Source organism: Patella vulgata, chromosome 1 (assembly GCF_932274485.2).
Source record: "Patella vulgata chromosome 1, xgPatVulg1.2, whole genome shotgun sequence".
Lineage (NCBI taxonomy): Eukaryota > Metazoa > Mollusca > Gastropoda > Patellidae > Patella > Patella vulgata.
In genome coordinates, this window is record NC_065879.2 from 33,961,641 (window position 1) to 33,974,970 (window position 13,330).

The window sequence follows — 13,330 nt, forward strand, 5'->3', positions numbered from 1 at the left end:
TATAAACACCGTTATATTGAATTAATAGTATACATATCGTTATATTGAATTAATACACCGTTATATTGAATTAATAGTTTAGCCATCGTTAACTTAAATTTATAGAATTATTTACCATTATATTGAATTAATTCAATTATACCGTTATTTTGAATTATAAGTATTATGGAGTTACTAAATCTATATCAAATTATTTTAGTTTATGTATTAGTAATCCGAACACTCTGGGACACATGTTCCCAAGCGCAATGATACATTTTAACGAATAAGGTATAATTCGATATTGATGTCCATTAGATATTGATGCGTTTTTATGCGATCACATTGAAATGTGTTCGTATATTGTCGTTACCCCCGTCCACCCATTCGGCGCTCTAGACTCGGAAGTTCATCCGACTGACTTTGAAATTAATACACTGTTTATGTGAATACATTTAAACCCCATTTTATGTCATTTTCTATTTATGTGAAGAAGCTGATTTTCAACGATTTCCGATAATTCAAGCAGCTAAATTTATCACCTGATTACCGGTAGGCCTACAAGTTTTGTATAACATATCTTAGCCCCAGGAAGAACTAGAAGCCAATCAAATTTTTAATTTTTTCTGATAATAAAGTAATAGGTTGTTACTCTTGGTCGTAAATCCTCCCTATACCTACAAAAGAATAAATATGCGAGTTAGCTGTTTAAGGGATACGTTTCCTCTCCTGGCAACCTATCTTTATTAAAGAATTCAAAATATAGTCTTCAAAAAAAAAGTAGGAGATATTCAGAAACAATACAAAACTGCGGAAATGCACTGCTGTTTTTATTAGAGGTAACCAGTGTATGTTAATAACAGGCCAATTGCCTACACATGAAAACATAAACAGTTCATATGGGCGGCTTATCTGACGGTCCCATTTCACTCGCAAAGAGATACACCGTCAAAAGTGAAAATGGACATTTTTGATGTTTGTTTTAATAATGAATAATTGCTCCACCAATCCTCATACATTCATGCTCCTAATCAACCGTCCAATCACGATTTGGGGCAATCTGACCCACTCCTCTTGCAGTGCCACGGCCAATTCTTGCAGTGTTGTCCGTTGACGTTGACGTCGACGAACACCTCTCCCGATCAAATTAAACGTAACACACTAAAGCAAAGATACGCTAAACAGTAAATCTTATGCAAGAACCGACAGGAAAGCAAACATGGATAGGAGAAACCAGCAAACGGCAGTTTTCATCAACCCTTCCTTGAAGTGTCAAATTTGACAATGAATCCCTCCCACGTGTATGGCGCTATTGCGTGTCGCACATGCAGCTCAGTGGTTCTGTTGGGGCGATACTGTGAACATACTCTCAAAGCATGTCAAGTGTCCATGACTATTTATCATATCACAACCTGCATAGGTATTTGCATTTCAATATCCCCTACTTTTTTGAAGAGTATACATTGAAATGAACCGTTCCCTTTCGAATTTGATCAACGCCAGTGCACCAAGACCAATGAAATGTAAACGGTATAAAAAGTTTGTTGGGTTAAACGTATGGGAGTAATTAAGATCCTGTCATGGGATATAACTACAGCTGTTTTCTCTAGCCTAAATATTTTTGATATCATAACACATCTGCCCCACGTGGTTTCCACCACTCATCGTGACTATTCGATTAGTATATTTCTAGTTGTACCAGCGTGGTATCTACATCACTAAGTCGATAACTCAAACATTTTTAATTTAATTACCTGTCACTTAACATAATGTTTGGTACTAATTTTAAAATACTATCATATCTAGCTGCATACATTATTTACACTTTAAAGGAGATGTCCCCGATTTCAAACGGAATAAGGTTTAACGTCCTACTGTTTTGCACCGATTGGGCTATGAAGACGGTCTAGATTTTATATTGATATAAGAAGTTGCACACGACTAATAGTTTATAACGCTATTCAGACGACCATAATCCAGTTTAAGGAAATGGTGACTATAAGTGAATACATCTTAACTGTTCGGTCAGCCACAGTCATACATGTAGGTTAAAATGAATTACGAACTCTTATGTCCTACTTGAAACCGTAATATTCCAAAGTAGCTTAAAGATACATTATGTAAGATTTAGATAACGAGCTAGCCATTCTTGCTATAATAGTTCGAAAATAGATAATGTAAAATGAATAATTTGAAAATTTCATTCAAATTACTCTATTGCGAGTGAAGATAGTAGTCTTTGAAGGTTTGACAAGACGTGTGCAATAATTTTAACCACCGTACTGGTTGTTTGAAGCTAAGTCTCGCTCCTCCATTTTTAGCTTAAATCAAAATATGGCTGAACTGTTCTAATCTATTTAATATCGAAAAAATCCGATGCCACCGAGGGTTGATTATGGCCTGGATAAGTTAATTAATGTCTAATTGATAATTTAGAAAACATTTCTGGCCTAAAGAAAGACCTGCAATGGGCAGAATTAGCTTTTGCATAATGTATGTTTAAGAGGACAGTTTTCAGCAAACCATTGCAGTTCATTCAGTCAAGATAAAACAGCTTAGTAATTAGTCTAGACGAGTAGTGAGTTGTTTTCGTTGGGTTTTTTTTTATCCCGCGCTGAACGAAGTTAGGGAGGGAGACTGAAATGGGCTCCGTCCGCCCGCCCGTCCGGATTTCGTTTCTGGAACATATCTCATAAACCGTTCAAGATATCTTTTTGAAACTTTGTACACACATTAACCTATTACAGTAATTGTGCCTATTGGTATTTAGGAATTTCTGGGGTTTATATTCTTTGTGTTTCCATGTAAACAAATTTGACTTGGTTTTTGGTTTACAATTTTGTTTCCGGAGCATATCTGATAAACCGTTCAAAGTATCGTTTTGAAACTTTGTGTACACATTAACGTATTATAATAGTTATGCCTTTTGCTATTTAGGTATTTCTAGGATTTATATTTTCCCACACATTTGACTTAGTTTTTTGGTATATAATTATTATTCTAGAGCATATTGCAGAAACTGTTCAAGATACCTTTATAACACTTATAATTCGGGGGGGGGGGGGATGGTTAACGTGTGTGCGTTGTATCATAAGGTCTGTCATTGAATCAACTGGCGTAGTTTCGATTCCCCGGTTGTACGTGACAAGGAGTAGGGTCACTTATCCAATCGCGTGGGTTTTCTCCGGGTCCTCCGGTTTTCTACCACTCCTAAAGACCCATACGCGCAAGCAAATTATTGAAATAAAATTGAACCATATGTTAGTCCCGAAATTGCTTAGTTTGTGTCGAGTGGGCGTTAAACCCGGGATGGTGATAACTAGTCATCTTGTGTTTTTTTGTTTTGTTTTTTTTCAAACGGGTTTTGTCTTTCACCACCTGTGCGTTTTGATGACAAACTTAAGCTGGCTTGACCAACACCGGCGTTTCTAAACCCGTTTAACCCCACGGATTTAAACAGTTTTATTACTTCCGTGAAGAAAAGGGGCAATAATTCCGCTTTAACCGATATGCAGCTCCGAATTTTAATAGTGCTCTAACAATTTCAGCAAAATTCAAAAGAACATTTTATACGTTTATCCTTTTTGCCCAAAAGCGTGTTATTTCAAAACGACCCCTGCGACCTGTTGCCACGACGTGTACATTTAACTTTAAGTATTTTGTTCTTTATATCGATTAATTGTGTGGACCGAACAATTTAATTCCATAAAAATGTAACAAGTATCTATTTACGAATTTATTTATATATTAATATTTATATATTAATAATATACACTATTATAGATTATAGTTAAAAGCAAAAATATTATATTGTTTTATTGACTTTATTGTGAACGTGAGATTAAAGTACTCAAAAACACAAACTAAAAAACTATAGTTGTCTCATGGAAGATAAACGCTTTCTGTTATAAATATTCAGAATAAAACTATGGTAGCGATATTTTTTATCCGTTATAAACGATGATATTTCCACCAATCATTGAATTAAGAAGTTTAGGGCCTTATTGAATAAACAATCGTTTTTCTGTAACCAGGACTAAAATCGAGGAAAAGTGATCTGAAAACCCAAAATGAGCTATTTTTGTACGCCTACATATTGCCGTCGCCGCGTTGTATCCGTCGTCCACAATGTCTTGTGTCTATTCCACAAACTTGATTTATTATCCGATCTTTTTGAAATTTATGTGTATTATTGACTTTAGTGAGACAAGAATCGTTTTACTTTCCATTATTTATTTTCAGAGTTAGACACTTGTTTCGCTTAAATGTAGAACTTTGTAAACGCTATATTTATATTCTTTCTTCAATCAATGAAACGAAGAAGACTTGTGAATTTCAACAATATCCGTTAATCTAGTCACGGACGGCCCTGGTTTCATTTTGTAGAATCTTATGACCATGCTAACGAATTGTGACCTTTCATTAACAGCTAAAGTAATCATCTAATCTACTTTAAATTTATGTTCTTTTTTTATTACTGCGATGGAAAACAATTGCGACCAAAATCAATTATTGTTTGTAAAGTTATTGCCCCCGATTATGTCATATACATGTATGTATGAAATGAAATGGAGTTTAACGTCCTACTGTTCTGCTCCTAACCTGGGCTAATGAAGACGGATGTATGTATGAACACCACAATGATATATGTTCGGAACCGTGTGTTCGTATTCACGGTGGACGGTATGTTTTTAAGGGACTAAGGAAACTAACTTTGAGGGTTTAGTGACGTGTAAAAAAGGATACCATGTAGGAGAATTTGTCCTTTAAGTCAAATCAAATATTTTTGATTATACATCGTTTATAAACGTTAACTCATCCGTCACAAAACGTATGCAAATCCACTAAATATCGCAGGCTAATGGCATCGAGGGTTGATTCTGATCTTGATTAGTTAATTAATGTTTGATTAATAATTTAGATAACATTTAAGGCCTAAAGAAAGACCTGCAATAAGCAGATTTAGTTCTTGCATACTGCATGTTTAACACTTTTCATTTGTCATCACGCGTGTAAGTTCAAACACTGTAAATAAACAAACATCATGATAGTCTTTGACCCAGTGACGTTCTTATCGTGTATGCACCGACAATCACGAATTTACAGAGTACAAGACTCAGTCGCTGCTGGTTTTCATCGTTCAAATTGTATACGTGACTTTATAATCACAACAGTTACACACTGGGATTTTGGTATATCGCAAACCACACAAAAACTGAAAGTTTTTATTTCTTCGAAAAAATACCACAAGAGTTCCATACTCGATTTGCACGGGAGGAGAGTAAAGACTTCTAATATAAGAGTCTTTCACGCAGAAGTAACCTGTTTTATTTTGCAAAATAATGGTTTAATATTATTAGAGAGACCACGTTAAATTTACAAACAATAATCGTACCCCTATGGCTTTCCTTATGGCTTTAGTTGAATTTTTAGAATGTGATGTTAAACTATGTACGTCTAAAAAACCGAATCCTTTCCGGGTTAATTTATTTACATCGTAAAATGAAAGATGTAACTGGACGCATAGCGGTTGTTATAATAATATACTGATTTAGATTTTCCTATAAATAAGTAACATGCCATTTAAGTTTTACTGTAATGGCGTAACATTTGCCCTACATTTTAAAACCAGACAATTATTAGAATAGTTTACGAACATGGCGAAAAAGCAGTTCATTTCACCACGGATCTATCACAGATTTCGTATTTAATAAAATGATCACATTAATTCAATTATCTGTACATAATAATTTAGAGTAGGACATGTGTACTAAACAATGTCTTGATGATGACTAATAGTTTGGGGGCATATTGTTAGAATTAAATAATGATACACTACTACTATATTCCTTATAATCACGCATACATATTTCCTGTTCAAATTATGCCTTGACGTCATACAATGGTCGCCGCCATTTCTACATGTTTCTCGATGTGTTATAAAATGTCAAATTACTTCCTGTCTTTATTTCACACCACAAATCCTTATTTAATAAATAGTCCAATCAAAGCGTCACGCGTTCATATCCTATTTTGATAATAATTCACAGGACATATGATGATATATTTCTAAAATATAATTTAAAGATGATGTTTGGTGACAGGGTTGTGTAAGACGAGCGTTTTAGATCATAAAGTATGCCATTGAGCCTTGCGTTGTGGTTTCTATGATCGGCTTTTATTAGTAAAGACCCCTGCTTAGTGAAATAAAAATATATGCCTAAATATATGTTAGTGCCGAAATGGCTTAGTTTGTGTTGAGCGTACATGTACGTTACACTTCAACCAACTTGTGTATCTATAGTGTCGTTCGTTCGTCTGTCTGTCTGTTTGTTCAGGATTGGCGGCTACACTAGGGCTGTCCCGAGGCTAAAATTTGGTGTGTAGGGGTAGCTCGGATCGGGGAGTAACATACCGGTTTTGGAATTATGCTACTTCCGGTTAATGGCTATACCGTGCTACGCCGGTGCAACCGCTAGCGGTTACATATTAAACCATCCTTGTTAACACGCAAACGTACAATTATTGAACTTTGCCATGGACAATGCGAGTGACATTTTAACTATTCAGAATGATCAGATGATAAATATAATTTTTGTTATTCATGACCAAGATGTACAACGTTTTTATGTTATTATAGTTCAAGATTGGTGGCTACACTAGGGCTGCCCCGAGGCTAAAATTTGGTGTGTAGGGGTAGCTCGTTCTGCTCGGATCGGGGAGTAACATAGCCCTGGTGGCGATGGCCTACCGGGTTTGGAGTAATGCTACTTTCGGTTAATGGCTATACCCGGTTAACCATCTTTGTTAACACGCAAACGGAGCGGAGGTCAATTACTTCTAGAGTTATGGCCCCTGTTTTACTAAGTGAACCTTGTGACCGTTCGAATGACAAAAGTTATCCGATCCCCTCAAATTTCAACAATTTCTGTAAATTACTTTCAGAGTTAATGCCCTTGTTTCAGTTTGTAGAACCTTGTGAACCCTCAAGCGACAAAAAATATAATCTGATCTGTATGAAATTGTCGTGTAAATGCCCCCAATTACCTACAAAAGAATAAATATATGACAAACCCTGTCGACCACTCGGACGATTTAGCTGCTGTGGGCGTATGTTTCGTTGCCTGGCAGTCCATCTTTATTATTCATGACCAAAGTGTACCACGTTTTTATGTTATTATAGTTTATAGTGCATTTTGTACGGACCTTATCATTTTATAGATTTCCTGGACTAGGTTGTCAGAATAACGGATAAACAATACAGAGGCAAAAATTATTAGCCTATAATATAACAAAAACTTGTGTTTACGGTTATCCGACCGACCCTGGTTTTTTTAGCCGAAATCGCTGACCCTAAACCTTTTCTCTCATTTACGAACAAATTCCCCCCTTTACTCCACCTTCTGACTAACAACGTGTTTCTTTTTGATCGACAGCAAATGGCACATATATTTATCTATAGATATATATAACTAACTTTATCCCGGATAAATAATTTATACAAGATTAAACAAACGTCGAAACAGCCGATAATCGACGAAAACCACGTGCGTCGCTTTTTTTCTTTTAATGCCAAGTTTATTGACGAACATACATGTACTATATTGAATAACGGTCTACACAATCACCAATCTTGAAAAAATCAAAGCGAAATAAAACAGGTATTAATTAAAGATACTTTATGGGAGATATTTATAGAGAGTTGGCCATTCTTGCTATAACAGTTCAAAAGTAGATGATGAAAGAAGAATATATTGAAAAATTCAGTCAAATTACTTTATTCTGAACATAGTTATCATCGTTGTAATATTTGCCTAGAAATGGTAGCGAATTGTGTCTTCACCGTCGCTGATCGTTTGATTGACAGGCGTTAACTCCACCTATATATCTCGATTATCAAGTAAAGTTTTCAATGGCATACGGAAACGGTTTACAGCGGCCTCGCTAAGTACACTCTATCATTTAGCCTCGATCTAACAGACGTATTTTCATCAGGTTACCCCATATCTGATTTAATCAGTTAGTGAAATCCTATTTAAATCCGAGCTGTAGCCGAGCCATCCGTGGGTCTAAAGAGTTGATTTTGGTCTTGTTGTTTAAATAAAGATCTAATTTATAATTTCTATAACATCTGAAGCCTAAATTAAGACCTTGCAATAATCAGATTTAGCTCTTGCATAGTGCATGTTTAAGTAAATCATTTAAAAATACTGATTTGATTTCTGATCGTTTTAAGGATTTATGTCAAAGGCGATCTTCAACGTAGAATGTATTCATCAAATATCCATGGAGCATTGGCTGATATTGTGCAAGTCTTTTTGAACCAACTTTATCTATTTATTCACTGCTCTGTAGTGAATTTACACTCTACCCTCACCTATTGCCCCCCCACACACACTCACACACACTCACCCCCCCCCCCCCCCTGCTCCCCGATCCCCGGTATGTAGGTTAGTATATCAGCCTACACTTCTGTAACAGGTAAAGTTTTTATATCTACGTAGCCACATGTGATGAGGTATTTAGTCGCTCTTGATTTGTTCTTTTGTAACTGATTGGCGATTAAATTTAAAATGTTTGTTAACTAACAATAATTTGACACAGACAACGATGAAAAAGATCCCGTTGCGGTCGCATATTGGGAAGTGCCATGCACACATGAGATATGTACCTTTGATCTAATGATTACGATGTTTTCTATGGTGAAATATCTGGTAGGCCCAAAATTATTTGACGTATTTATATAAGGCAATCAATGACGAAATCATAAAAATAAACATCTAGAGTTTCTCGCCGCACGTTGTGTATTGGCGTGACTTTAATCGTCGATTTATCTCGTTCCATTTTTATGCAACCCAATATTTATATTATTTGGATTTGTGAAATTGTTTGTTTTATCTCACTACGAGACGGATCTAAGCTTTGAGTTCAAACAGCAAGCGGCCAATCAAATCGTGTGCCAATGTCTCATTATAAATTTATAGGCGTCGCTATACTATTTGTAGTAGTTCAAGTATTTTGTGGTCTGAAAACTGCCCTAAAGCGGATCAATGAACAGGCCCGGTGGTATTATTTACAAGACAAACCGGATATACGCAGTACGCATCATTGTTCACATATTGAAGAGCTGTCTCAGAAATAAATCGCTCAAGCATAATATTTTACAATAAATAGCCCTTCTCTTGGAGATTTAAAACTAAACAATAAACCAACCCACTATTCTAACTTTCGACTGTATTTCCCCGTGATAAAAAGAAAGGAGGCGAAATCAGAATAAACACAACTTACGCTTCTTAAGGAATCTTTTGTGATCAACAGTTGAATAATTCAGTGTTTTGAACCGTAATGTAGGTCATTAATTATACATCATAAATTGCCCGTAGACACAATAAAACATTTGTCGAAGTTAAACTCTTTATATTGTGTTTTGGCTGTTGGTGACAAATGGATTTGTTTTGGGGAAACCATGTCTCCACGTTCTTTTGTTATGAATATGATTGCTCCATATTTCAGTTTTGATTGATTTAAAGTGTGTCCATTTCAAAATCCTTTAAACCGGGTGATTCGTGTCACGCCTTAAAATATTAATTTGTTCAATAATTTAATTTAAAATGCACTTTAATTTGTTTAATTCTTATATCGTAGTTGATACGGATGTTGAAAGGAGACCAGCCTCGTACAATCTGAAGAAAACAATGACCGTTGCTTTGACTGATATGGCATAACCATTGATTTGATATCAGGAAAGGAAAATCGATGGTTCCAGACATTGATTGCACAGTACGGTACAGATCGGAGATTCAGTGTCAATCAAAGCCATCTAATTAAGTCGGCGATCTTATCGAATCCATTTTATGGTCGCCTTCCCATTTAAGATGTCGCTGGTAATGCCAGATCGTCCGCATATACCTTATGGAACGTGGACATTCTACTAGAATGTTTGTAATATATTAATATCCTTGTACAATATTGGGTTTTGGCAGATTTTTGTGGCCAATGGGAAGTAATTAGACAGAACAATCATGTACTAAAACCCCTGTAGTAATCGATATCGCTTATGTAAGGTTAAGGTTTTACTAGGCCGCATATTATACACATCTAAATTATATATTCTAAATTATAATATACGTATCTATTACCTGGGTAAAACAAACTAGATAAAATAATTTGACTGTTCTGTATAACGTTTTTTTATGACAAAAATAATGTTTGTGGAGCGGGGGCGTTAAATTATACGCGTACTAGGGAAAAAAACAGCCCACGGATAAAGTCAGTGTATGTGACACAGATACAATGACTCTTCTTTAGAAGTAGATCAAAGCCTGTGTTCTTTTGTTTTAATGGCATACAACATCAAGAAAGGATCAGATTTCCCCTGTAATATCAAAATAGAAGTTAGTAAATGATTACATGTCGGTATGTTTGCTTTATCTAGAACGATCGTAGACGATTATGTACTTTTGGCGATTTTGGTGTAACCGTGGACCATCTAGAACGATGGTATTCGCTTATTTACTTTTGCTGATTTGATATATCTGGGAAGATGACAATCGGTTATGTGCTTTTGCTGATTTAGTGTACATGTACATGTATCTAGATTCTAGAACGATGATAGTCGGTTATGTACTTTTGCTGATTTAGTGTATCTAGAACGATAGTAGTCGGTTATATACTTTTGCCGATTCGGTGTATCTAAAACGATGGTAGTCTCTTATGTACTTTTGTTGATTTTATGTACTGTTACTGATTTACTGTATAAAATCAACCCGGAACTTCAAATCTGAATTTATGATAAGTACAAGGTTGTCTGTTCTCCAAACCTAGGGGTTGTAATAGGTGTTATAAAATGTAAATGTAGTATAATTGTAATAACGGAAAGTGTTTCTTTAAAAATCGTGGCTCAGTGAGTAGGGCGTTGGCTCGGTAACCTATAGGTCTCGTGTTCGATCCCTGCGTTGGTCGAGAAAGTTCATCTTGATTTTCCGGCACAAAAAAAACGAGGTACCGTGTACACATTGGCGTGTACTTAAAATAACCCTTGACAGGTGGAATTCGAATAAGAGTAGGCCATAGCACCGCTGCCCGGGCAAAATTTCCCTCATAGCATACTGTATGGCGAATGCTCATCGTCATTTGCCCAGTCGGAGCTAATTGAGATTAAAATATAGATGTGACGTCATCCTTTGATGTTGGCGTACCATTGGCATTATTTCAAATAATGGTACTGGCAACGTACCAATCGTACATTATTTATACTAGATGAACTATTGGACTCGCGTGACGATTTCATTGAAATGCACGTGCTGGATAGTGTCTGTATTCTAAGTTGTTTAATGGTCTCGAGCAAAACATTGCATAATGTATTGAAACATCACGCGGGCTAACGCCCTCGTGCAGTCTCAATACTTAACTAGGAGTATACCCGGCTTCGCCCGGAGGCCAACTTCGCACGGCCCGAATTCTCCCGGGGCCCAAATTGGACGGGGCGTGAAATCGCACGGGTCCCAAATTCGTCAAGGGCTCAAATTCTCCCGGAGCCCAATTCACCCGGGGCCCAAACCCGTATTCGCCTGGGTCTCAAATTTGATGGCCTAAAACATTCACGGGGTCATGCTGGTTAATTTGATACCATATATATGAGGGTGGAGCGCGGCGACGAAGCGTGATTCGCCCGGGGCAAAGCCCAATTCGCCCTGGGCCAAAATTCGATGGTTAATTTGATACCACACATGTGGGCGTGGATCGCGGCGACGAAGCGTAATGGGTGAACATACACGCATACACACATCTTTGATTTTATTTATTTAGAAGATAGATAGATGTCTCGTTCTCGACCCCACATATATTTGTCGCTCGTGTCATAACTTGTGGTATTCTTATTGTGAAAGTGTGTAATTAAAACAAGCTAAGTGCAATATCGATTTTAAAACATGAACACTTCTGAATATATTAAGCTGATTTTATTTTATTACTTTAAGGAAATTAAACACGCCCTAAAAGGCCAATCCTTCTATGTTAAAGATGGGTTCCCAGAAAAGTATTTATCGGGTGGTTATTTCCAATAAAAGTATGGCAATTTTGGTATATATGGAAAGTAGAGATATCCAATCTTACTAGAAAAATACTGGATTCCCCGAAAAACACTCATAGAACGTATACAGGACAAAAATGTAAGGGTTCCCCTAATCAACAGCCCGACGATTATGACCTTCTGCACGCACGATGTCAAAGGTCACAAGCGAACATTGAGCGCTTGATGTACAAGTTGATAAACTTTATGAAGAGTTAGACGTACAATACTTTCTGAGATAAAAATGACGGAAAAAGTCGCGGGTAGTGGATAATCCGAGAATTTAATTAGGATTCGATATTTGTAATAAATAGTAAGCGATTAAAGACAACATCGTCTTATGTATGCAATGATTTCTCCTCTGACTCCCAAGACGTGACGTAAACATGACCTGATTTGATCGAATTTTAATAGCAGGGCATTCCTTCACAATTACAATGTTTGAGAAGGATTTGAAGCATAATTATGACAAATTAATTAGTTTGAATATGTTTTTGGTCCATATATACCATTAAATCACCCAGTTTGTACGCGGGAACCCATCTTTAACGGTTTTTTTTTTCTGAATCAAAATATAACTACTGGAGTGTTGATGGATTGATCGTCTTCTGGTCATATCGAAAATGAATAGGAACTCTTTGTCATAGCGCCATTTTGAACATATTAAGAACCGCCCCTTTATGATGTAGCCATTTTGAAAATGTCGATGATCTTACATTCTTGGAACTAGGCATATACACAATATTTGTTGTTTATAAATGAATAATGTTCGCTGGAAACAAATTGTATTTGATTAAGATAACAAATTTATCATAGTCTATCTATGTAGATTTAATTTCTGATTTCGCGTTGGTTTAAGATTTGAATTTGTTTTCAACTGAAATTACCAATGATTTTATTTTTCAAGGACAGTGTTAAATATTTTGTTAAATATTTTTAAAAATTTTCATTACACTGAACATTTGCAGGCGATACGTTTCAAGTCAGTAGCTTGAAGCGTATATATGGTATTAGTGTCAGTGGCCTGTGGCACGAAGTAACAGTATATTGTCGCATACATAATATATTATGTCAACGCTTGGGCGATATAATATATTATGTCAACGCTTGGAACTAGGATGGAGGTGACTAGGCATGAACTTGCAACGATAGATTTAATTGGCGCTTTGATAACCAATGAATGCTTGTTTTTTTCTTTTCTGTTTTTTCTCTCTTTTCTGTGTCCTAACCCTAACCCTAACCCTAATCCGAAAGAAAAGTGCCCTTTTTTGAAATTCTGAC

The 13,330-nt window shown here is 36.1% G+C and overlaps 1 protein-coding gene across 2 annotated transcripts in view; it reads left to right on the forward strand.

Annotated features, from left to right (window-relative positions):
- The window catches only part of LOC126819267 (uncharacterized), a 56,694-nt gene that overhangs the window by 2,124 nt on the left and 41,240 nt on the right, over positions 1–13,330 (forward strand). The window lies entirely within an intron of this gene.